This window comes from Gorilla gorilla, chromosome 15 (genome assembly GCF_029281585.2).
Source record: "Gorilla gorilla gorilla isolate KB3781 chromosome 15, NHGRI_mGorGor1-v2.1_pri, whole genome shotgun sequence".
Lineage (NCBI taxonomy): Eukaryota > Metazoa > Chordata > Mammalia > Primates > Hominidae > Gorilla > Gorilla gorilla.
This window is the reverse complement of record NC_073239.2, coordinates 81,258,958-81,285,525: the sequence shown is the minus strand read 5'-3', so window position 1 is coordinate 81,285,525 and position 26,568 is coordinate 81,258,958. Positions and strand designations below refer to the sequence as shown.

Sequence of the window (26,568 nt, the reverse complement as noted above, 5' to 3'; positions counted from 1 at the left end):
AATTTAGCAGTAAATTCACATTAGACCAACTTGTATAGCTTTAAAAAATATATTTATGTCTAGGTTTCACCCTTGACCAACTAAGTCAGAACTTGCGTGGGTTCAAGGTTCATTATTCTTTGAAGATAAGATGATGTTTGAATAAAATTCCTGGTGATTCTGGTATCAAGAATACAAATTTGGGACATACCTTTTCTGCTGTAAAAATATTTTCCTAAGGCCAGGCGCGGTGGCTCACGCCTGTAATCCTAGCACTTTGGGAGACAGAGGCGGCGGATCACTTGAGGCCAGGAGTTCAAGACCAGTCTGGCCAACATGGTGAAACCCAGTCTCTGCTAAAAATAGAAAAAATTAGCCAGGCATGGTGGCACGTGCCTGTAGTCCCAGCTACTCAAGAGGCTGAGGCAGGAGAATCCTTTGAACCCGGGAGGCAGAGGTTGCAGTGAGCCGATATTGCAGCACTGCACTCCAGCCTGGGTGACAGATCAAAACTCTGTCTCAGAAAAAAAAAAAAAAAAAAAAGAATTTCCTAGAATTAGAATCGCAGGGGTTTTTTTTGTTTTGTTTGTTTGTTTGTTTGTTTTTGAGACAGAGTTTCACTCCTGTCACCCAGGCTGGAGTGCAATGCCGTGATCTCGGCTCATTGCAACCTCTGCCTCCTGAGTTCAAGCAATCCTCCTGCCTCAGCCTCCCGAATAGCTGGGATTACAGGCACCTGCCACCATGCCCAGCAAATTTTTGTGTTTTTAGTAGAGACTGGGTTTTACCATGTTGGCCAAGCTGGTCTCGAACTCCTGATGTCAGGTGATCCACCCAGCTCATTCTCCCAAAGTGCTGGAATTACAGGCATGAACCACTGCACTCGGCCTTTATTTATTTATTTATTTTTGAGATGAAGTCTTGCTCTGTTGCCCAAGCTGGAGTGCAATGGCACGATCTCGGCTCACTGCAACCTCCACCTCCCAGGTTCAAGCAATTCTCCTGCCTCAGCCCCCTGAGTAGCTGGGATTACAGGCGTGCACCACCACGCCTGGCTAATTTTTGTACTTTTAGTAGAGACAGGGTTTCACTATGTTGGTCAGGTTAGTCTCGAGCTCCTGACTTCGTGATCCGCCTGCCTCAGCCTTCCAAAGTGTTGGGATTACAGGCGTGAGCCACCGCGCCTGGCCAGAATCCCAGTTTTTTTAACACATCTAATGCTTTAGGAATAGTAAATGGAAACATCATTTCCCCTTCTTTCGAAGTACTTCTACCTTGATGAGATGTATGTGTTGGAGTACAATATTTGACCTAGCCAAGAATTTCACAAAAGAAAAGCCCAAAATATGATTTTCACGTTTACTGGACTGTTCACTTTTGGTGGGATCACTTTCTTAAGATTACTTAAGGTACTAATGCTTGATGAAAATCATTTGTGTTTTCACTTCATTAATTGGAGAAAGAGCTACATGTTTTTGTTTGTTTGTTTGTTTGTTTTTGAAATGGCGTCTCGCTCTGTCGCCCAGGCTGGAGTGCAATGGCGCGATCTCAGCTCACTGCAACCGCCGCCTCCCGGGTTCAAGCGATTCTCCTGCCTCAGCCTCCTGAGTAGCTGGGACTACAGGCGCCCGCCACCACGCCCAGCTAATTTTTATACTTTTAATAGAGACAGGGTTTCACCATATTGGCCAGGATGGTCTCAATCTCTTGACCTTGTGATCCACCCGCCTTGGCCTCCCAAAGTGCTGGGATTACAGGCGTGAGCCACTGCGCCCAGCCAGAGCTACAGGTTTTACTCTAACACTTTAGAAGGTCCTTTTTCTTTGTACCTCTGTGATGTGTTCACCTAGCAACAGCTTCTTTGATATGCAAACATTCTACAGGCAAATTGCTCAGAGCAGCCACTCATGTTGGACAGTTCAGGTCTCTTCTGGAAACTGGCCTTGTATTTGGAATTTTCTCCAGAGTCTGATGTGGTAAAAATTTATACTTTTCACTTCTTACTAAATGCAGCAGAGCATACTACATCTTTTGAGTGTGTAAAAAATAAAGTAGTCATGTACAAACCTAAAATCACAGAATAATCATGTAATGGTGCTATATTTTATTTTTACTTTAGATTCCTAATACATTTTTATTGTATCTTTATAAGGTTAGTTTGGGAGAATAGCACTATCATCATCTATATTAGTTAACTTTGCATTAAGGTTTTTCATTAAGGTTTTTCCCCTGTTTGGTTCTTTCATTTTACAATCCATATTTTTTGTGCCTGGTATGGGATGATAAAGATAACAGAAATAGCTCCTGTTTTTAGGTACCTTTATTTGTTTGTTTGGAGACAGGGTCTTACTCTGTCATCACCCAGGCTGGTGGCACAATCATAGCTTACTACAGACTAACTCCTGGCTCAAGCCATCCTCCACCTCAGCCTCCCAAGTAACTGAGATTACAGGTGCACACCACCACCTCTGGCTAATTATTAAAATTTTCATAGAGACAGGATCTCACTTGGTTGGCCAGACTGATCTCAAACTCCTGGTCTCAAGTGATCCTCCCACCCCAGCCTCCTGAAGTACTGGGATTGCAGGCATGAACCACTGCCCTGGCCTAGATACATTTAATGTAGTAGAGGAGATGAGATTTTTACATAGTATAATATTGAATGAGACAACAGTCAAAAGAAAGTCACATACTATAAGAGAAGAGATTACCCTTACCTTTTAGGAATCAAGAAAACTCCCTGGAGGAGATGGTACTTGAACTTATACTGGAGGATTTATATGTCCATCCTTCTTGGTTTATATTTTGTCCCACATGGTAGCTTGTTTCTTTTTTCTTTTTTTTCTTTTTTGAGACAGAGTTTTGCTCTGTTGCCCAGGCTAGAGTGCAGTGGCGCGATCTCGGCTCACTGCAACCTCCTCCTCCTGGGTTCAAGCGATTCTCCTGCCTCAGCCTCCCTAGTAGCTTGTTTCTTAGAGACAGTGTGAGTGAAACTCATTAAGTAAAGTCAATACAGCACAAGTTTCATAAAATGGTAAAGAAATAGAAATAAAAGTAAAGGATGAAATTCTTAAGAACTTTGTCAGGCCGGGCGTGGTGGCTCATGCCTGTAATCCCAGCACTTTGGGAGGCCGAGGGGGGTGAATCACCTGAGATCAGGAGTTTGAGACCAGCCTGGCCAACATGGCAAAACCCTGTCTCTCTAAAAATACAAAAATTAGCTGGGCATGCTGGCGGGTGCCTGTAATCCCAGCTACTCGGGAGGCTGAGGCAGGAGAATCGCTTGAACCCAGGAGGCGGAGGTTGCAGTGAGCCGAGATCACATCATTCCACTCCAGCCTGGGTGCCAAGAGCAAAAAACTCCATCTTGAAAAATAAAGAACTTTGTCTCCAGTATCATTCTTGTTCTAGGACTGAGAAACAGTTCATTCTTCATTTTCGTCTACTAAAATTTAAGTTCTTTGATTTTCTTCTTTAGGTCTTGGAAAAAGAATTGATATAGTAATTTTCTTAGGTATCAAGTAATGAAAATGAGAAAAGAGACTAGTCTCATTATAGATTTTTTTTTGTTTTTATTCTTATTTTATTTTATTTGAGACAAGGTCTCGCTCTGTCACCCAGGCTGGAGTGTAGTGGCTCCATTATGGTTCCCTGCAGCCTCGAACTCAGGGGCCCAAGCAATCCTCCCACCTCAGCATCCCGAGCAGCTGGGACTACAGGTGCATGCCACCATGCCTGGCTAATTTTTGTGCTTTTTCGTGTATAGAGATGAGATTTCGCCATGTTGCCCAGGCTGGTCTCAAACTCCTGGGCTCGAGAGATCTGTCCACCTCAGCCTCCTAAAGCGCTGAGATTACAGGCATGAGCCACCACGTCCAGCCTAGAGATATTTATACTTTAATAGCTGCCTGCAATACCAATACACCTAGAATGAATTAGAAGAATTTGAAAACAGATTTCAGGATTAGTAAAAGAAAGTCAAGCCCTGTGCCTCCTGTTCTACATTCCTCAAATCACATAATCCTGATTTTTTCCTCCTCGTATGAAAATTCCTCTCATTTTGGGCCTGTTCGATTTTTTGGGAGACACCACCCAGCAGAAACATACCGCACTTACATGCAACCCCTCCATTGCACAGTTTCTAAATGCCCCCCCTTTTTTTTCCATTCTCTGATCCTAAAAAAAGAAATCCAGTGGCACAATCACGGATCTCTGCAGCCTTGATCTCTTAGCCTCAAGTGATTCTCCTGCCTCAGCTTCCTGAGTAGCTGGGACCACAGGTGCTTGCCACCATGCCCAGCTATTTTTTTTCTTTGTTTTTTTGTAAAGATGTGTCTCACTATCTTGCCCAGGCTAATCTTGAATTCCTGGGCTCAAGTGATCCTCCTACCTTGGACTCCCAAAGTGCTGGGATTATATATATATATATATATATATTTCCATTTTACTTATGTTAATGCTTTCCCTCTTTTGGCATAGAAAAGCTAATAAAGCTTAAACTTAAATGGAACTTGTATAAACACAATATATCTGATGATACCTTTGAGAGATGTCTTACATTTGTCTTTTCTTTCAGAAAAATGTGATGCCAGTCCCTGAAAAGTGTAGCAATTTAATTATGGGTAGCATTCTTCTTTCCCTGTACTTACTATAGTATTAACTTACTACTAATGCTAAGAAGTTTATAATTTTTGATAATTCAGATTTGGATTAGATTAAGATTTATGTCTGTGCATAATTCATTAAAAACTTTTTAAACCAAATTGTCAAAAAAGATTGTAGGTACCTTGTTTAAAGAAAATATATAAGCTAGTTTCAAGAATTCCAAAATATTTTTTAAAAGCAGCTCTGTACATGTCGATAAATTATTTGCTCATTGTAATTTTTTGAATCTGTTTGTCAAAGCAAATGTAGACGGGCTCGAACTCCTGACCTCAAATGATCCACCTGCCTCAGTCTCCCAAATGCTGGTATTACAGGCATGAGCCACCGTGCATGGCCTGTTATCATTTTTAATTGAAAATTTTACTGAGATAATTGTAGATTCACTTGCCATTATAAGAAATAATTCAGAGATATCACTTGTATACTTTGCCCAGTGTCCCCCAAAGGTAAAATTTTGCAAAATTATAGTCTAATGTAACAGCGTGAATATTGACATTAATACAATCCACTGAGTTTATTCAGATTTCCCCAGTTTTACTTGTATTCAATTGTGTGTTTGTGTATTAAGTTCTATATAACTAGTCAATATACTGAACAGTTCTAACATCACAAGTATCCTTCAGGTAGCCCTTTTGTATCCACATCCACTTCCTTCTCATCCCCAACTATTGACAACCACTAATCCCTTTTCCATTTCTAAAATGTGATTTCAAAAATGTTACATACTTGGCTGGGGGCGGTGGCTGATGCCTGTAATCCCAGCACTTTGGATATACTGTCTCTACTAAAAATACAAAAATTAGCTGGGAGTGGTTGTGCACACCTGTAATCCCAGGTGCTTGGGAAGCTGAGGCAGGAGAATTGCTTGAACCCGGGAGGCAGAGCTTGCAGTGAGCCGAGAGTGTGCCACTTCACTCCAGCCTGGGCAACAGAGTGAGACTCTGTTTCAAAAATAAATAAATAAATAAAATGGTCTTCATACAGCCTTTGCTGCTAGGAAATATAGTTTCTAATTAATGTAATTTTTTGTCAAATACAAAATGTTTCTGAATGTTTCTGGTTATCAAGCTGGTAATCTTTTACAGTATCCCCAATTTTTTTTTCTACTCTCTTACTAGTTCTCCAGATCACATGCAGGCTATTAAGAAATGTGAACTAACAAATTAAGTTAAAGTAGCAGGACGGGCGCTGTGGCTCACACCTATAATCCCAGCACTTTGGGAAGCTGAGGCAGGTGGATCACTTGAGGTCAGGAGTTTGAGAGCAGCCTGGCCAACAAGGTGAAACCACATCTCTACTAAAAAAAAAAAAAAAATTTGCCAGGTGTGGTGGTGCATACCTGTAATCCTAGCTATTTGGGAGGCTGAGGCATGAGAATCGCTTGAACCCAGGAGGCAGAGGCTGCAGGGAGCCAGGATCATAGCACTGCACTCCAGCCTGGGTGACAGAGCTAGACCCTGTCTGAAAAAAAAAAAAAAAATGTTAGTAGCAGCAGAGCACAGTGGCTCATGCCTGTAATCCCAACACTATGGGAGTCTGAGGCGGGAGGATCTCTTGAGCTTAGGAGTTCAAGACCAGCCTGACAACATAGTAAGACTCCATCTCTACAAATAATCATTAAAAAAATTAGCCGGGTGTAGTGGCACCTGCCTGTAGTCCCAGCTACTGGGGAGGCTGAGATGGGAGGATCACCTGAGCCTGGGAGGTCAAGGCTGCAGTGAGCTGTGATCGCCATTGTACTCCAAACTGGGTGACAGAGTGAGACCATGCCTCAAAAAAAAATAATAAATGTATAATTTAAATGTGACCTAACATTATGAAGTTTTTAAAAACAAAATTATGAATGATTTTAACACTTTCTCATTAGCTAAGAAATCTTCAGAAAAAACTTTTCATAAAAGAAACTTCACTGCAAGAGTTGAAGCCTGAGCTAGAAAGTTACAAAGAAAATAATGTACGACAGTCGTTCCAGATAATGTCCCTGAAAGATAATATCAAGGACCTACAGGAACTTACTGCTTCTCTAACCAGAATTAAGTATTTGAGAAACACCAATATTCAGAGGCTTCAAAGATGCAACTGGGATTTAACTAAATGAATTATTGAGCTAGAAAACTGTCTAAGGTAGGGAATTTTCCAGTTTGTTTTCAAACATGTCTTTTGTTGTAAGCTTGCAAATAGCATATGAACTCCATACTCCTGATTGATCATAGAATTTAAATCTGCAGAATTTCACTTAATACCTGACCCAACATTATTATATTTTGTATTGAGATATAACTTAAATACCTCGGGCCAGGTGTGGTGGCTCATGCCTATAATCCCAGCACTTTGGGAGGCCAGGGCTGGTGAATCACTTGAGGTCAGGAGTTCAAAACCAGCCTGGCCAACATGACAAAACCCTGTCTCTACTAAAAATACAAAAAATTAGCTGGGCATGGTGGCATGCACCTGTAATCCCAGCTACTCGGGAGGCTGAGGTAGAAGAATCACTTGAATCCAGGAGGTGCGAGACTCTGTCTAAAAAAAAAAAAAAATCCAATTTGAGATATAACTTACATACCTCAAGATTCAGTTAAAGTGTACAATTCAATGGTTGTACAATCATCACCACTATCTAATTTCAGAACAATTTCATCACACCTCCCGACACCGCCCCCCCCCCCCGGAAAAAAAAACCCATGCCCGGCTGGGCACGGTGGCTCATGCCTGAGATCCCAGCACTTTGGGAGGCCGAGACAGGCGGATCACAAGGTCAGGAGTTCGAGACCAGCCTGGCCAACATGGAAAACCCCATCTCTACTAACTACAGGCAGGTGCCTGTAATCCCAGCTACTCAGGAGGCTGAGGCAGGAGAATAGCTTAAATCCAGGAGGCGGAGGTTGTGGTGAGCTGAGATCATGCCATTGCACTCCAGCCTGAGCAGCAAGAGTGAAACTCTGTCTCAAAAAAAAAAAAAGATTTAATGATTGACCTGCTGGATTTTGAACTTGCATGGGGCCTATAGCCTCTTTCTTTTGGCCAAATTCTCCCTTTTGGAATGAGAGTATTTACCCAGTGCCTGTATTCCCATTATATTTCGGAAGTCACTAACTTGTTTTGTTGTTGTTGTTTTTTGAGACAGAGTCTTGCTCTGTTGCCCGGGCTGGAGTGCAATGGTACAATCTCGGCTCACTGCAACCTCTGCCTCCCGGGTTCAAGTGATTCTCCTGCCTCGGCCTCCCAAGTAGCTGAGATCACAGGCATGCACCACCACCCCCGGCTAATTTTTGTATTTTTAGTACAGATGGGGGTTTCACCATGTTGGCCAGGCTAGTCTCCAACTCCTGACTTCAGGTGATCCACCGGCCTTGGCCTCCCAAAGTGCTGGGATTACAGGCATGAGCCACCATGCCCAGCCCGAAGTTACTAACTTGTTTTGGATTTTACAGGCTTACAGTCAGAAGGGACTTGCCTTGTCTCAGGTGAGACTTTGTTCTTTGGGCTTTTGAGTTAATGCTGGAATGAGTTAGAACTTTGGGGGAACTGTTGGGAAGGCAGATTGTATTTTGAAATGTGAGAAGGACATGAGATTTGAGAGGGCCCAGTGGGAGAATGATAAGGCTTGAGTCTGTGTCCCTGCCCAAATCTGATGTCAACGTGTAATCCCCAGTGTTAGGGCCTGGTGGGAGCTGATTGGATCATGGGGGTATATTTCCCCTTTGGTGCTGTTCTCATGATAGTGAGTGAGTTACCATGAGATCTGGTTGTTTAAAAGTGTGTAGCACCTCTCACCTCACTCTATTCCTTCTGCTCTGGCCATGTAAGATGTGCCTGCTTCCCCTTCACCTTCTGCCATGATTGTAAGTTTCCTGAGGCTTCCCTAGCCATGCTTCCTGTGCAGCCTGTGGAACTGTGAGCCAATTAAACCTCTTTTCTTTGTAAATTACCTAGTCTGAAGCATTTCTTTATAGAAGTGCAAGAACAGACTAATACACTGAACATCTCTTCATGTGCTTATTGGCCATGTGTATATCTTCTTTGTAGAAATACCTATTCATATTCATTGTCCCTTTTAAAATTGGGTTGTCTTTTTATTGCTGAGTTGTAAGTGTTCTTTATATTTTCTGGATACTGGACTTTTATTAAGTGTATAATTTGTAAATATTTTCTCCCAATTTGTGGGTCATCTTTTCACTTTCCTAAAAGTGTCATTTCAAGCAAAAATTTTAATTTTGATGGAGGTGTGTGTGTGTGTGTGTGTGTGTGTGTGTGTGTATGTGTGTCTTTGGTGTCATAGCTGAGAAATTATTGTCAAATCCAGGATCGTGAAAGATTTACATCTGTATTTTCTTTTAAGAGTTATAGTTTTGGCCAGGCGTGGTGGCTCATGCCTGTAATCCCAGCACTTTGGGAGGCCAAGGCAGGTGGAGTTTGAGACCAGCCTGGCCAACATGGTGAAACTCCGTCCCTACTAAAAATACAAAAATTAGCTGAGCATGGTGGCACACGCCTGTAATCCCAGCTGCTCGTGAGGCTGAGGCAGAAGAATAGCTCGAGCCAGGGAGACAGAGGTTGCAGGGGGCCAAAATTGTGCCACTGCACTCCAGCCTGGCCGACAGACTCTGTCTCAAAAAAAAAAAAAAGATTTATAGTTTTGGCTGGGCGTGGTGGCTCATGCCTATAATCCCAGCATTTTGGGAGGCCAAGGCAGGTGGATCACTTTAGGCCAGGAGTTTGAGACCAGCCGGGCTGACATAACAAAACCTGATCTCTACTAAAAGTGCAAAACTTAGGCTGGGCACAGTGACTCACGCCTGTAATCCCAGCACTCTGGGAGGCCGAGATGGGCAGATAATTTGAGGCCAGGCATTGGAGACCAGCATGGCCAAAATGGTAAAACTCTGTCTCTACTAAAAATACAAAAATCAGCTGGGCGTGGTGGCACGCACCTGTAATTTCAGCTACTCGGGAGGCTGAGGTGGGAGAATTGCTTGAACCCAGGAGGCAGAGGTGGCAGTGAATTGAGATCATGCCACTACACTTCAGCCCGGGTGATAGAACGAGACTGTGTCTCAAAAAAAAAAATAATAATAATAATAGCTGGACATGGTGGTGCACACCTATATTCCCAGCTACTTGGAAGGCTGAAGCAGGAGAATTGCTTGAACCCAGAAAGTGGAGGTTGCAGTGAGCCAAGATTGTGCCACTGCACTCCAGCCTGGGTGACAGAGCAAGACAGGTGCACTCCAGACTGGGTGACTGCACCCCAGCCTGGGTGACACTGCACTCCAGCCTGGGTGACAGAGCAACTAACTAACTAACTAACTAAAACTATAGTTAGTTTATATATAGTTTTTAGTTAAAACTATAGTTAGTTTGAGCCAGGCGCGTTGGCTCACGCCTGTAATCCCAGCACTTTGGGAGGCCGAGGCGGGCGGATCACGAGGTCAGGAGATCGAGACCATCCCGGCTAACAAGGTGAAACCCCGTCTCTACTAAAAAATACAAAAAATTAGCCGGGCATGGTGGCGGGCGCCTGTAGTCCCAGCTAGTCGGGAGGCTGAGGCAGGAGAATGGCGTGAACCCGGGAGGCGGAGCTTGCAGTGAGCCGAGATCGCACCACTGCACTCCAGCCTGGGCGACAGATTGAGACTCCGTCTCAAAAAAAAAAAAACAAAAACAAAAACCAAAAAAAAGCCATAGTCTTTCTAAAACTATAGTTAGTTTATAATTAACTATAGTTTTAGTTATAAAATATAACTATAAAGTTATAGTTTTAGCACTTACATTTATGTCTTTGACTTCTTTTGGCAAATTTTTATATATGATGTGAGGTAGGAGTCCAGATTCATTGTTTTTCATATAAATATCCAGTTGTCCTCAGCACCTCTGTGGAACTATCTTGGCATTCTTGCCAAGAATCAATTGACCATAAATGTATGGGTTTGTCCTTGGGGCACCCAATTCTGTTTCATTGGTCTGTATGTCTGTCCTTATACCAGCACCACACTGTCTTGATTAATGTAGCTTTGTAGTAAGTTTTGAAATGGGGAAGTGTGAAAAATTCCAACTTAATTTCATTTTTTTCAAGATCATTCTGGCTATTTTGGGTCCCTTGCTTTTCCATATGTATTTTAAGATCAGCTTTTCCATGAACATGGAATATTTTTCCATTTATTTAAGTCTTCTTTAATTTCTTTTTTTTTTTTCCCTGAGATGGCATCATGCTCTGTCGTCCAGGCTGGAGTGCAGTGGCACGATCTCCGCTCACTGCAACCTCTGCCTCCTGGGTTCAAGCAATTCTCCTGCCTCAGCCTCCTGAGTTGCTAGGATTACAGATGCTCACCACCATGCCCAGCTAATTTTTGTATTTTTAGTAGAGACAGGGTTTCACCATGTTAGTCAGACTGGTCTTGAACTCCTGACCTTGTGATCCACCTGCCTTGGCCTCCCAAAGTGCTGGGATTACAGGCGTGAGCCACCGCGCCCGAACTTCTTTTTCTTTTTCTTAGATACAGGGTCTTACTCTGTTACCCAGGCTGCAGTGCAGTGGCACAATCATAGTTCAGTGTAATCTTGAATTCCTGGGCTCAAGCAATCCTCCTGCCTCAGCTTCCCAAGTAGATAGGACTACAGATGCATGCCTCCATGCCCAGCTAATTTTTAATTTTTTTTTTGTATAGAGTTGGGGTCTTGCTATGTTACCCAGGCTGGTCTCAAACTCCTGGCCTCAAGCAATCTTACTGCCTTGGCCTTCCAAAGCACTGAGATTACAGGCATGCACCACCGCACCCAACCTCTTTAAATTGTTTTAACAATGTTTTGTAGTTTTCAGTGTATGTGTGTTACATTTCTTTTGTTAAATTTATTACTAATATTTTATTCCTTTTATGCATTGTAAATGAAACTGTTTCCATATTTCATTTTTTGATTGTTTATTTTTAGAGAGTAGAAATACAATTGATTCGTGTATATCAGTCTTTGTCCTGCAAGCTTGCTGAACTCATTTATTAGCTCTAGGGTTTTTTTGGTATGTGTGTGTGGTTTCCTTGGGATTTTCTCCATACAAGACTATGAATCTGCAAATATGTGGGTTTTTAAAAATTTATTATTATTATTATTTTTGAGATGGAGTCATACTCTGTCATCCAGGCTGGAGTGCAGTAGCACGATCACAGCTCACAACAACTTCTGCCTCCCAGGCTCAAGCAATTCCCCTGCCTCAGCCTCCTGTAGCTGAGATTACAGGAGTGAACCACCATGCCTGACTAATTTTTGCATTTTTAGTAGAGATGGGGTTTTGCCATGTTGCCTAGGCTTGTCTCAAACTCCTGGGCTCAGGCTATCCACTCGCCTTGGCCTCCCAAAGTGCTGGGATTATAGGCGTGAGCCACCACACCCAAATATTGTTGAGTGTTTTTAATCACAAAAGTGTGTTGGATTTTTTGTCCAATGCTTTTTTTTTTTTTTTTTTTGCATCTTACTGAAATAATCATGTGATTTTATCCTCTATAGAATTTGTTATTGTTAGACTTATTGTATTAGTTGGTATACAGAGAGAGGAGATATTTGATAATCTGCCCTCAGTTGATAGAAGGAGAAACAAAGTCATTAATTTTTCCTCTTATAAGAATAATATTTGAGAAACTCACACAATATGAAAAGCTATTCTATTCAGATGTGCACACTACTGTAGCCTTTTTCTATTTTGTATTGGTTAGTATGTATCAGGTCATCTCATAGGTTGGGGCTCTTCTGAGTCTTGCATTTCTCAAAACACTTTTTTTTCTTTTGCTGTATTTATACCAAGTCACTTTTTGTTTGTTTGTTTGTTGGTTGGTTTGTTTGTTTGAGTCGGAATCTCACTCTGTCACCGAGGCTGGAGTGCAGTAGAGTGATCTTGGCTCACTGCAACCTCTGCCTCCCAGGTTCAAGCGATTCTCCTGCCTCAGCCTCCCAAGTAGCTGGGACGACAGGTGCACGCCACTCTGCCCAGCTAATTTTTGTATTTTTAGTAGAGATGGGATTTCACCATGTTGGCCAGGCTGGCCTTGAACTCCTGACCTCAGGCGATCCACCCACCTCAGACTTTCAAAGTGCTGGGATTACAGGCGTAAATCACTGTGCCCAGACTACTTTTTAAAAGAAATTATATAGGAGACTAAAATTGAATAAAGAAACAAACCTTTACTCAGATTGAGATATTAGTTAAACTTAAGGGCCTGAAACAAGGAAAATGGGGTTTGCTTTTTTCTGGTTGTGCAGAGAGTGTATGAATAAAAAGGACTCACAAAGTTGAAGTGAAAGACTGATTAAAAGAAATTCATCATCCAAATATCTTCTCAGTGTTAAGCAAGCACATGAAGTTAGTTATAGCTCGACCCTTAACAGCTAATCAGGTAAACTCTTCAACTCAGTTTTGAACGTAACATAGTACACTACAGACTTTTTGTTTTTGTCCTCAGAGCTAAAGAGAAACAATGGCTATATGGCATACTATGAGGATTAATTTTATATGTCTACTTGACTGGGCCATAGGGTGCCCAATATATGGTCAAACATTATTTTAGGTGTTTCTGTGAGAGTATTTTGGATAATTTTAACATTTAAATTGGTATACTGAGTAAAGCAGATGATACTCCCTATTGTGAGTAGGCCTCATCCACTGAGTTAAAGGCCTGAATAGAACAAAAAGATTAACCCTCCCCCAGGTAAGAGCGAATTCTTCCTGCCTGATGGCCTTCAGAATGGGACATCAGCTCTTTTTCCTGCCTTTGGACTCAAACCATTGGCTCTTCCTGGGTCTTGAGCCTGCTGGCCTTTGGACTGGAGCTACACTATCAGCTCTCTTGATTTTCAGGCCTTCAAACTTAGACTCGAACTACATTATTGGCTCCCCTGGGTCTCCCAGATCCCAGCAGATCTTGGGAATTGCCAGCCTTCATAATTGCTGAGGCAGTTCCTTTTTTTGAGATGGGATCTTCCTCTGTCACCCACACTGGAGTGTAGTGGTACGATCATGGCTTACTGCAACCTCAAACACCTGGGCATAAGTGATGCTCCTGACTCAGCCTCCTGAGTAGCAGGGACCACAGGCACATGCCACCATGCCCAGCTAATTTTTTAAAAATTTTTTGTAGATACAAGGTCTCACTTTGTTGCCCAGGCTGGTCTTGAACTGCTGGGCTCAAGCGATCCTTCCACCTCAGCCTCCCAAGGTGCTGGGATTATAGGCATGAGCCACTGTGCCCAGCCAAAAGTCAGAAGATAATTGAATGGCATCTTAAAGTGCTGAAAGAAAAAATACTGACAACCCAGAATCTATACTCAGTGAAATTATCCTTCAAAATTGAAGATGAGGCTGGGCGCGGTGGCTCACGCCTGTAATCCTAGCACTTTGGGAGGCCGAGGCGGGCGGATCACGAGGTCAGGAGATCGAGACCATACTGGCTAACATGGTGAAACCCCGTCAGTACTAAAAATACAAAAAAAATTAGCCGGGCATGGTAACGGGTGCCTGTAGTCCCAGCTACTCGGGAGGCTGAGGCGGGAGAATGGCGTGAACCCAGGAGGCGGAGCTTGCAGTGAGCCGAGATCGCGCCACTGCACTCCAGCCTGGGCGAGAGTGAGACTCCGTCTCAAAAAAAAAAAAAAAAAAAAAAAATTGAAGATGAAATAAACATGGTTTCAGAAGAAAAAAAAAGAAATCATTTATTGTCAGAAGAACTACACTATTAAGAAACACACCAGGCAATTTTTCAGGATGAAGGAAAATGATCCTTGGTGGCTACAGAGAAATGTAGGGTAGAATAAGGAGTAAAGAAAGGGTAAATAGAAATTAATACTGACAATTAATTTTAAAAAATCCTATACAATTTATAATATATGAAAAAGTAAAACATATCAGTAGTACAAGGGCAAGAAATGGTAAATGGAGTTATGCTATCGTAAGTGTTTTATTTAGGGAGTATCACAAAAGTATTAAAGTAGAATGTAATAGGCCGGGCGGGGTAGCTCACACCTGTAATCCGAGTACCTTGGGAGGCTAAGGAGGGCGGATCACTTGAGGTCAAGAGTTCGAGATCAGCCTGGCCAACATGGTGGAACCCCACCTCTACTAAAAATACAAAAATTAGCCAGGTGTGGTGGCACACGTCTGTAATCCCAGCTACTTGGGAGGCTGAAGCATGAGAATAGCTTGCACGTGGGAGGCGGAGGTTGCAGTGAGCCGAGATCCTGTCACTGCACTCCAGCCTGGGTGACAAAGCGAGACTCTCAAAAAAAAAAAAAAGCATGTAATAAATCAAATATGCATTATGTAATCACAAAATCCAGCTTAACAACTAAATAATAATTTAAAAGATATTAAAAACTTAATATGGAAGAAAAATGAAATAAAAAACTTTATTAATCCAAGGCTGGGCGCGGTGGCTCATGCCTGTAATCCCAGCACTTTGGGAGGCCGAGGCGGGTGGACCACTTGAGGCCAGGAGTTCCAGACCAGCCTGGCCAACATGATGAAACCCCGTCTCTACTAAAAATACCTGGGCAAAGTAGAGCATGCCTGGCCGGGCGCAGTGGCTCATGCCTGTAATCCCAGCACTTTGGGAGGCTGAGACGGGTGGATCAGGAGGTCAGGAGTTCGAGACCATCCTGGCCAACATGGTGAAACCCTGTCTCTACTAAAAATACAAGAATTAACTGGGCATGGTGGCACATGCCTGTAATTCCAGCTACTCTGGAAGCTGAGGCAGGAGAATTGCTTGAACCAGGGAATCAGGTTGCAGTGAGCTGAGATCATGCCACTGCATTGCAATCTGGCGACAGAGCGAGATTCTGTCTCAAAAAAAAAAAAAAAAAAAAAATTAGAGCATGCCTGTAATCTGAGCTACTCAGGAGGCTGAGACACGAGAATCACTTGAACCTAGGGAGGCGGAGGTGCAGTGAGCAGCGATCACACCACTGCATTCCAGCCTGGGCGACAGAGTGAGACTCCCTCTCAAAAAACAAACAAACAAACAAAAACTTTATTAATCCAAATTAAAATGGTAGAGTAGTAGTAAAGGAACAGAGAATAGATGGGAAAAACAATAAATAACATGATAAACCTGACAATTTCAATAATTACTTTAAAGATAGATGGTATTGTAACTGCCCAGTGGGTTCACCTTGCCCGCTGCCTAGACAGACACGATTTCTCAAGACAGGGGAATTGCAATAGAGAAAGATAAATTCACGCAGAGCTGGCTGTACGGGAGACCAGAGTTTTATTATTACTCAAATCAGTATCCACAAGCATTCCGCCTTCAGAGTTTTTAAGGACAACATGTTGGGTAGGAGGAAGCCAGTGAGCCGGGAGTGCTGATTGGTCAGTGATGAAATCATAGGGAATGGAAGCTGTCTTCTTGAGCTGAGTCAATTCCTGGGTGGGGACTACAAGATCAGATGAGTCAGTTTATCAATCTACGTGGTGCCAGCTGACCCATCAAATGCAGGGTCTGCAAAATATCTCAAGTACTGATCTTAGGAGCAGTTTAGAGAGGGTCAGAATCTTGTAGCCTCCAGCTGCAAGACTCCTAAACCATAATTTCTAATCTTGTGGTTAATGTTAGTCCTACCAAGGCAATCTAGTCTCCAGGCAAGAAGGAGGTCTGCTTTGGGAAAGGGCTGTCATCTTTGTTTTAAACTATAAACTATAAAGTAAGTTTTTCCCAAAGTTAGTTCAGCCTACACCCAGGAATGCACAAGGACAGTTTGGAGGTTAGAAACAAGATGGGGTCAGTTAAGTTAGATCTCTTTCACTGTCTCAGGCATAATTTTGCACAGGCGGTTTCAGTATAATCATTTCAGTACAAGACAAGATTTAAAAAAAGAAAACTAATGCTAAGCATTTTTCAAGAAACATACTGTAGGCCGGGTGCAGTGGCTCATGCCTGTAATCCCAGCACCTTGGGAGGCTGAGGCGGGCAGATCACGAGGTCAGGAGATTGAGACCATCCTGGCTAACATGGTGAAACCCCGTCTGTACTAAAAACACAAAAAAATTAGCCGGGTGTGGTGGCGGGCACCTGTAGTCCCAGCTACTCGGGAGGCTGAGGCAGGAGAATGGGTCAACCCAGGAGGCAGAGCTTGCAGTGAGCCAAGATCCTGCCACTGCACTCCAGCCTGGGTGACAGAGCGAGACTCTGTCTCAATAAAAAAAAAGAAGGAAACATACTGTAGCCAGACGCCACCTATAGTCCCAGATACTTGGGAGGCTGAGGCAGGAGGATAGCTTGGGACCAGTTTGAGACCAGCCTGAGCAACATAGCAAGACCCTGTCTCCAAAATTTAAAAATGTTTAAAAAGAGATATATTTTACATATAAGAACACAGAAAGATGTTATTAAAAATAAAAAAAAAATGACATTTGGGTAATGTGAATATTACCCTAAAGAAAGCTGCATCCATGTGGAACTGTTACCGGGAATGGGTCCCAATCTAGACCCCAAGAGAGGGTTCTTGGACCTCACGCAAGAAAGAATTAGGGGCAAATCCATAAAGTGAAAGCAAGTTTATTGGGAAAGTAAAGGAATAAAGAATGGCTACTCCATAGGTAGAGTTGCAGTATGGGCTGCTTAACTGAGTATACTTATAGTTATTTCTTGATTATATGCTAAACAAGGGGTGGATTATTCATCGGTTTTCTGGAAAAGGGGCAGGCATTTCTCGGAACTGAGGGTTCCTTCTTTTTTTAGACTGTATAGGGTAACTTCCTGATGTTGCCATGATATTTATAAACTGTCATGGCCCTAGTGGGAGAGTCTTTTAGCATGCTAATGCATTATAATTAGTGTATAATGAGCACTGAGGACAACCAGAGGTCACCTTTGTCACCATCTTGGTTTTGGTAGGTTTGGGCTGTCTTCTTTATCACATTCTGTTTCATCAGCAGGGTCTTTGTGATCTGTATCTTGTGCTGACCTCCTATTTCATCCTGTGACTAAGAATGCCTAAGCTCCTGGGAATGCAGCCAGTAGTTCTGAGCCTTACTTTACCCAGCCCCTATTCAAGATGGAGTTGCTCTGGTTCTAATGCCTCTGACAGAACCTCCTGATTGTCACAATATTACCAGTAGCAGCAGGCAGCTATTCACACCCAAATTTCCCCTTAAAAAGAATGGCTTCAAAATTGACCTCCCCCGTGGGAAATACTGCAGGACTTAACACAGGATTGTTTTTCTCTTCATTTCTCTACGATTTCTTTCTTTCTTTTTTTTTCCTTTTTTCCGAGGTGGAGTTTCTCTCTTTTTGCCCAGGCTGGAGTGCACTGGCGCAATCTTGGCTCACCACAACCTCTGTCTCCCGGGTTCAAGCAATTCTCCTGCCTCAGCCTCCCGAGTAGCTGGGATTACAGGCATGCGCCACCACGCCAGGCTAATTTTGTATTTTTAGTAGAGACGGTGTTTCTCCATGTTGCGACCTCAGGTGACCCGCCCACCTCGGCCTCCCAAAGTGCTGGGATTACAGGCGTGAGCCACTGCACCCAGCCTACCATTTCTTTTTGGGACAGGGTCTTGCTGTGTTGCCCAGGCTGGTTTCTAACTCCTGGGCTCAAGCGATCCACTGGCCTCAGCCTCCTGAAGTGCTGGGATTACAGGAGTGAGCCACTACACCAGGCCCATTTCTCTACCATTTCTGATCTCTCTAGAAACACTTGGATAACTGCACAGCTCCTTTCATAAGAAATATATTTTAGGGCCGGGTGTGGTGGCTTATGCCTGTAATCTCAGCACTTTGGGAGGCCGCGGCAGGTGGATCAACCGAGGTCAGGAGTTCAAGACCAGCCTGGCCAAGATGGTGAAACCCCATCTCCACTAAAAATACAAAAAATTAGTCGGGAGTGGTGGTGCATGCCTGTAATCCCAGCTACTCAGGAGGCTGAGGCAGGAGAATCACTTGAACCCAGGAGGCAGAGGTTGCAGTGACCCAACATTGTGCCATTGCATGCCAGTCTGAGCAACAAGAGTGAAACTTTGTCTCAAAAAACAAATAAACAAATGAACAAACAAACAAAAAATCACTGTTATTCCTCAGAGTAAAGCAAAGATCATCCCCTGCAGAAGCTTAGGAACTATGCACAGAACTTTACAGAACAGGGGCGATGCTTTAACTGAAGGCTGACTACTGACCAGAGAATGGAATTCTGAGAGGGCTCAAGGAATAAAAGGAAACTGGGCAGGGAAAGGGAAGGCACCCATCTGAAGCAAACTTCAGCGGCCATCAGGATATCTTGTGGTGGTCACAAGTTGTAGGCTCTGTTTTTGGAAGGTTTGGGTATAGTGCAGGATTCCATTTGTCTACTTTGCTACACCTCTGCCTGAGGTACACTGTTGCCAGAAAAGAGGGTCCCAATCCAGACCCCAAGAGCAGGTTACTGGATCTTGCACAAGAAAAATTCAAGGGAAGTCACACAGCACAGAGAAAAAGCAAGTTCATACAATGTTACTGAGTAAGTTATCCCCAGAAAGCAGGAGGAGGAACACACCATCCTTGTTAGTGTCTCTATTTATAAGAAACTTATGAGAAGCTATAATTAAACTTGGAACATGCAGATGTGCTCACTAAAGGTAGGGGTTATTGGTGTTATAGATGACCATTAATCTTTCAACCTAAGCCTGCTCATTAACGGCATCTTTAATAAAGTGGGCTACACTCTTAGGACATCTGGACATTCTGCAGGATTGGTGGGAGATGTTCTGTATGGCCACCAATATTCTGTAATTATAATTGGTGGTCAGCTTGGGATGTGGCTATTTTCAGACCACAAGCATTAACCTTACAGAGTGCCTAGCTACTGATTTCAAGGTGGAGTCACTCTGGCCATGTTTTACCAAACCAGAGGTCTGGTAAGGAGAGGTTCCTCTAACACCATGAGGTCAACGTCACTCAAGTTCCTGGCCAGCCAAACTCTGAAAGCGAGGAGTCCCAAATTGAGGATCAAGTTCCTCCAGAAATCATTGCTATGGGTGGCAAAGCAGTAGATTCCCTGAAGCCAATCTCCCACATTGTCTGGAATTTTGGGAGCTTCATTTGCCCAGCTGGCAGTGCCAATGGGGACCCCGCTGGAAGCCATAGTAGCACCTTTGGGCTCTGCATAGGACTTGCTCAATACACCATATTGGAGTCATTGGCTCTTTTTGTTATTTTAAGTTGAAATTTGAAGATTGGCTGAGTTGGTTTCATGATATTGTTGCCTACTGATATCTTACACAGAGTACGAGTACATCTGGTTGAAAGAGAAAAGGCAGAGAGAAAAGCAGACTTTTTGGAGTTGTTCTCAGGCACTAACAGATTCATCCCTTATATGCATATGAATGGACAATAAGATTTCTTGGATATTTTCATGGCAAAGGTGAGGAGAAATTTTTATTGCTTTTTGAAGAAACATGATTTTTATTACCTTGGGTTATTCCAGGAGATAATTGATAAATGTTGAGTAGTTTGTTGGTCTTCTTCTTAAAGGAGGATCAAGAGAAGCAGTACAGTATGGCAGACTAGAAGCATTTCTGTTTTTTGTTTTGTTTTGTTTGAGATGAAGTCTCGCTCTGTTGCCAAGGCTGGAGTGCAGTGGAGTGATCTCTGCTCACTGCAAGCTCCGCCTCCTGGGTTCAAGTGATTCTCCTGCCTCAGCCTCCCAAGTATCTGGGATTACAGGCATGTGCCACCATGCCTGGCTAATTTTGACATTTCTAGTAGAGACGGGGTTTCACCATGTTAGCCAGGCTGGTCTCAAACTCCTGACCTCAGATGATCCACCCACCTCGGCCTCCCAAAGTGCTGGGATTCTAGGCATGAGCCACCGCACCTGGCTGAAGGGTCTTCAGTATCATCTCTGTGATAGATAAATTGTTTAGTGGGTTATCTACATTGGCCATTGACATCTAGAATTAGGGTATGAGCTGGGTTTAGAAGAAGGAAATTAGGCTGGTCTGCAATAGACAGTGATTCATATGATAAGCAGAAAGTGTTACAGAAGTCTGGTAGAGGAGGATGGGAGACAGATTATTGTCAAGGAGATAGTAAAAGTTTATTTTGAAATCCTTAGACTATGCCGGGCTCAGTGGGTCACACCTGTAATCCCAGCACTTTGGGAGGCCGAGGCGGGCGGATCACCTGAGGTCAGGAGTTCGAGACCAGCCTGACCAACATGGAGAAACCCGGTCTTTATTAAAAATACAAAATTAGCCAGGCGTGGTGGTGCATGCCTGTAATCCCAGCTACTTGGGAGGCTGAGGCAGGAGAATCGCTTGAATCTGGGAGGCGGAGGTTGTGGTGAGCCAAGATCGCGCCATTGCACTCCTGCCTGGGCAATAAGGGCGAAACTCCGTCTCAAAAAAAAAGAAAGAAATCCTTAGACTATAAGTTTGTTGTATAATCTGCATGTAAAACAAGGTCCTATATGACTCAAATAATGTGCAGGGTTCCCTTTAAAAAGTTCAGCAACTACTTTCCTTTTTTTTTTTTTTTGAGATGGAGTCTCGCTCTGTCACCCAGGCTGGAGTGGGTTGGTGCAATCTTGGCTCACTGAAACCTCTGCCTCCTGGGCTCAAGCCATCTTCTCACCTCAGCATCCTCGGTAATTTAGTTGGGACTACTGGCATGCGCCACCATGCCCGGCTAATTTTTTTGTATTTTGTGGAGAGACAGGGTTTCACCATGTTGCCCAGGCTTGTCTCAAACTCCTGGGCTCAAGTGATCCTCCTGCCTTGATCTCCCAAAGTGTTAGGATTACAGGCGTGAGCCACCACACCTGGCCAATGACTTTCAAATTTGTTTAAAGTAATCCCAATCTTTATTTGCCTCTCTCAAGTAATTAATGATAACATTTTCTTTAAAAAAAAAAAATGCTGTCACTAGGCTGGGTGCGGTGGCTCACATCTGTAATCCCAGCACTTTGGGAAGCCGAGGCGGGTGGATCACCTGAGGTTAGGAGTTCGAGACCAGCCTGACCAACACGGTGAAACCCTGTCTCTACTAAATACAAAAATTAGCCAGGTATGGTGGCGGGCACCTGTAATTCCAGCTACTTAGGAGGCTGAGGAAGGAGAATCCCTTGAACCCCGGGAGGTGGAGGTTGCATTGAGCCGAGATGGCACCATTGCACTCCAGCCTGGGCAACAAGAGCAAAACTGTCTCAAAAAAAAAAAAAAAAAAAAAACCAGACCGGGCATGGTGGCTCACACCTGTAATCCCAGCACTTTGGGAGGCAGAGGCAGGTGGATCACCTGAAGTCAGGAGTTTGAGACCAGCCTGGCCAACATGGCAAAACCCCACCTCTACTAAAAATACAAAAAAATTAGCTGGGCACGGTGGCAGGTGCCTGTAATTTCATCTACTAGGGAAGCTGAAGCAGGAGAATCGCTTGAACCTGGGAGATGGAGGTTGCAGTGGGCCGAGGTTGTGCCATTGCACTCCAGCCTGGGAGACAGAGCAAGACTCCGTCTCAAAAAAAAAAAAAAATCTGTCACTAATCTCTAAGATCTCTGAATAATTCTCTCAGAATTAGAGTCCATACAGCTCTGATCTTTTCTTCTTTTATGCTGCTTGTTTTTCCAAGGCTTTTAGTGATGCAAACTTATCATTACAATTCCAGCTTTCCTTCTATGTCTTGGTTTTACACGACAAGAAGCCCAGAAACTGAACTTGCTTACTCAGCTCCCGGGGTTGAAGGTGGCAAGAAGGTGGTAAGAATCCTAGACAGGCTAGGCCTGGTGGCTCATGCCTATAATCCTAACAATTTGGGAGGCCAAGGCAGGAGGATCGCTTGAGGCCAGGAGTTCGAGACTAGCCTGGGGAACATAGTGAGACCCTTTCTCTACAAAAAAAAAGAAAAAATTAGCTGGGTGTGGTAGTGCACACCTGTGGTCCCAGCTTCTCAGGAGGCCAAGTTGGGAGGATTGCTTGAGCCCAGGAGGTGGAGGCTACAGTGAGCAATGATGGCACCACACTCCAACCTGGGCAACACAGTGAGACCCTGTCTCAAAACAAAACAAAACAAAACAAAACAAAACAAAAGAAAGAAGACTTGGTAGAATTCTCCTGTGGGAGTTTGCAGAAAGAAGTAGAACATTATTATTGTTTTTTTCCTGTCATATTTTTAATGGAAACAGGATGATTAGAAGAGTGCAGGGGAAAGGTTGGGGAAAAGAAATGTGACTTCTTTCACTTTTACATTATTGAAATTGTTATTTAAATTGTATTCTATAACCATAATTAAATCTTTATAAACTTTTCACTTAATGATCTTAGCATTCATTGATGGTCTTTGCCTGAATCTTATTTCAAAAGGCAAGGCATTTCAAAAATGCTGATTTTTAAAATTTCTATCATTTCTTATACACTTATTAGCTCACATTTTTCTGTAATGAGTTTACCTTTATCAAGTGGGACTCTTTGGTTAGCTGCTCCTCTAAGCTAATTTTCTTGTATTCTCAAAGCAGTTTCTCCACACTATCATTTCAATACCTCTTGCTGTTCTAGTTTGCTGTTTTGAGTATGTCCTTGTCTTACTTATGTGATTGACTTTTTTTTTGAGATGGAGTTTCTCTCTTGTCGCCCAGGCTGGAGTGCAATGGCACCATCTCTGCTCACTGCAACCTCCGCCTCCCAAGTTCAAGCGATTCTCCTACCTCAGCTTCCCGAATAACTGGGATTACAGGCACCCACCACCACACCCAGATAATTTTTGTATTTTTAGTAGAGACGGGGTTTCACCATGCTGGTCAGGCTGGTCTTGAACTCCTGACCTCAGAGGATCCACCCGCCTTGGCCCCACAAAGTGCTGGGATTCCAGGCATGAGCCACAGTGCCTGGCCATGACTAACTCATTCCATTGAGGGTCTTTTCTCCTGAAGTTTTGTGCTATGACTTTATATTTCAAAAGAAGGGAAATAGATGTCTCAGTATTAAATTTCAAACGGGAAGTTTAACCTGTATATTGGCTTATTTAGGGTAAGAGTGAAGCTATCCTGGCCAAGAACTTTGACAGGACAATACTATTCGCTCTGAAGGACCAAAAAATGAGCAGAAAATTTGGGATAAATGTCAACAAGATTTGAACCCTAAAGAAAAGCAAGCATCGAGTTAGACAGACGTCCATATTCATTCAACTGGGAAAATAAAACTGTGCAGTCCCAACATCAGAATTTCCTTGGTCAGTTGGTTATTGCGGGACAGCATTCTTCTGCATGACAGTATTGTCTCCTTACCAGCCACAGAGGAGGCTGTGAAAGAGAGGATTTGGGAAATTAGTGCAAATGAGAAATCTTGGAAATCTGGAAGTATATAGATATAAAAGTTATTCTTTCCAGTTTGATTCTTTTATGATATAGATTTTAATATCAGTCAATTTAGGAAACTCTGTGGCTCTGAATTATAGTTATAATTCTAGTTTTACTATTACAGTGAAAGAAGAGAAGAGGCTGTTCATTATTATATTGGAAGTAGTGTAGCATGTTTATTAAGAGCACAGAGCCCCAGCGTGAAGCCTAGCTCTGCCATTTGCCAGCTGTGTGTGTTCTTGGGCAGACTACTTATCCTCTCTGTGCCTCATTTTCATTTGTGAAGTAGGGGACGGTGTGTAGTTCCCACCTCACAGAGTGGTTGCAAGGACCAAATGGGTTAATACATGATAAATGCTTAGTTTAGTGTAAGTTCAATAAATGTCAAAATAGTGGTATGTTAAAGATAGTGTTTACATGATACCCTAAAATTAACTGCCAGTTTGTTTTAATTTACTAGTCAAGTCTATCAAATGATTGAATCAGCATGTTTAAGTGGATATATCTCATTTGTGTCCAGATCATTTTGGTATATTCATGACTCCTCACCTTAAAATTCAAATGATAATAGGTACAGTTAGTCCTCCATATCTGTGGATTCAACCAAGTAAAAATAAAAAATTGCATCACAACAAGGCATGGTGGCTCACATCTGTAGTCCCAGCACTTTGGGAGGCTGAGGCGGGTGGACCGCTTGAGGCCAGGAGTTTGAGACCAGCCTGGCCAACATGACAAAAACCCATCTCTACTAAAAATACAAAAATCAGCTGGGTGGTGGTGGCTTGTACTTGTAGTCCCAGCTACTCAGGAGGCTGAGGGATGAGAATTGCTTGAACCCAGGAGGTGGAGGTTGCAATGGGCCGACATCTCACCACTACACTCTAGCCCGGGCAACAAATCAAGATTGTCTCTTTTTTTTTTTTTTTTTTTTTTTTTTTTTTGAGACGAAGTCTCGCTCAGTCGCCCAGGCTAGAGCGCAGTGGCGCAATCTCGACTCACTGCAAGCTCCGCCTCCCGGGTTCACGCCATTCTCCTGCCTCAGCCTCCCAAGTAGCTGGGACTACAGGCGCCCACCACCATGCCTGGCTAATTTTTTGTATTTTTAGTAGAGACGGGGTTTCACCGTGTTAGCCAGGATGGTCTCGATCTCCTGACCTCGTGATCCGCCCGTCTCGGCCTCCCAAAGTGCTGGGATTACACGCGTGAGCCACCGTGCCCGGCCAAGACTGTCTCAAAAAAAAAAAAAATTGCATCTGTACTGAACATGTACAGACATTCTTCCTTTTCATTATTCTCTGAACAACAGAGTACAACTATTTACATAACATTTACGTTATATTAGGTATTATAAAAGTCTCCCGAGAGACAGAGGTTGCAGTGAGCCGAGATCGCGCCATTGCACTCCAGCCGGGGGGACCAGAGCGAGTCTTCCTCTCAAAAAAAAAAAATTTTTTTTTGAGATGGTTTAAAGTGTACAGGAGGATGTGAATAGGTTAGATACAAGCACAATACCATTTTGTATCAAAGACTTGAGTATTCATAAATTTTGGCATCTCTAGGAGGTTCTGACACCAATCTCCCAGGGACACTAGGGACGCCTGTATATGGCTTAGATTAAGTGTGTTAGTGAAACCTGCTACACAGTAGCCTGTTTAGAGTTCCCCATTTTTAAAAATACTCTGCTCTTTTAAAATTCATTATACAGCCTTATTTCTCAGTACTGACTAAAATGTCTTATTTTTATATATCGAAGCTTTCTATTTATTTTTTAAACCAATGTATACATGTCAAATCCTAAAATCGCCTGTATTAATCTACTTAGTAACTTAATGTCACTCCAATGTGTATATAAATAGAACTTGCACATAGTTTTGAAACTACGTAGAAAGCATGGAGGCTGGGTGCGTAGGCTCACGCCTGTAATCCCAGCACTTTGGGAGGCTAAGGTGGGCAGATCACCTGAATTCAGGAGTTCGAGACCAGCCTGACCAATATGGCAAAACCCCGTCTCTACCAAAAATACAAAAATTAGCCTGGCATGGTGGCATGCGCCTGTAGTCCCAGCTACTTGGGAGGCTGAGACAGGATAATTGCTTGAACCTGGGAGGCGGAGGTTACCGTGAGCCAACGTGGCACCACTGCACTCCAGCCTGGGTGAAAGAGCGAGACTCTGTCTCAAGAAAGAAAGAAAGCAGGCAGGGGGGCGGGGGGAAGGGCAAGCAAGCATAGAGCATGAGGAAGTTTTTAATGTCTTTTTCTTACAGAGAGCTAAAGCCTTTCAGCAGGAAATCCAGATGCTCACTAAGTGACTAGAGCAGCTGCATCATCTTTAAGAAGAAGGTGCTCAAGAATCATCCCAAGCTGAAGAAAAAAGTATTGGGAACAAAAAAGACCCTTGAAATGTCTAGAAAGAAAAATTGAGATCAAGGACTTTTTCAAGAGAGATTAGACTTGGACAGGAAGAAAGTAAGAATTTCCTGAAGTATAAGCATTCCTTTGATAATGAAAATGATTGCATTTTATTCATAACTAACTTTATCTAATGTTTGAAGCTGTTAATACTGTTAATACTTTTCTCCACATTGGGAAAGGGGGGAAATTTGCTACAAACTCTGAAAGCT

At 43.1% G+C, this 26,568-nt stretch overlaps 1 long non-coding RNA gene across 2 annotated transcripts in view; it reads left to right on the top strand.

Moving 5' to 3' along the window:
* Positions 1–1,733: 1,733 nt before the first annotated feature.
* LOC109023231 (uncharacterized) overlaps positions 1,734–26,568 on the top strand; it is a 37,711-nt gene continuing 12,876 nt past the window's right edge. Inside the window, exons 1-5 of one of the 2 annotated variants that reach the window (XR_010130771.1) lie at positions 1,734–1,955; positions 6,512–6,768; positions 19,881–20,019; positions 22,261–22,351; positions 26,212–26,413. This is a non-coding gene — a long non-coding RNA (uncharacterized lncRNA). The remainder of the gene's footprint in view (positions 1,956–6,511; positions 6,769–19,880; positions 20,020–22,260; positions 22,352–26,211; positions 26,414–26,568) is intronic. The other variant, XR_010130772.1, reaches the window with a different exon arrangement.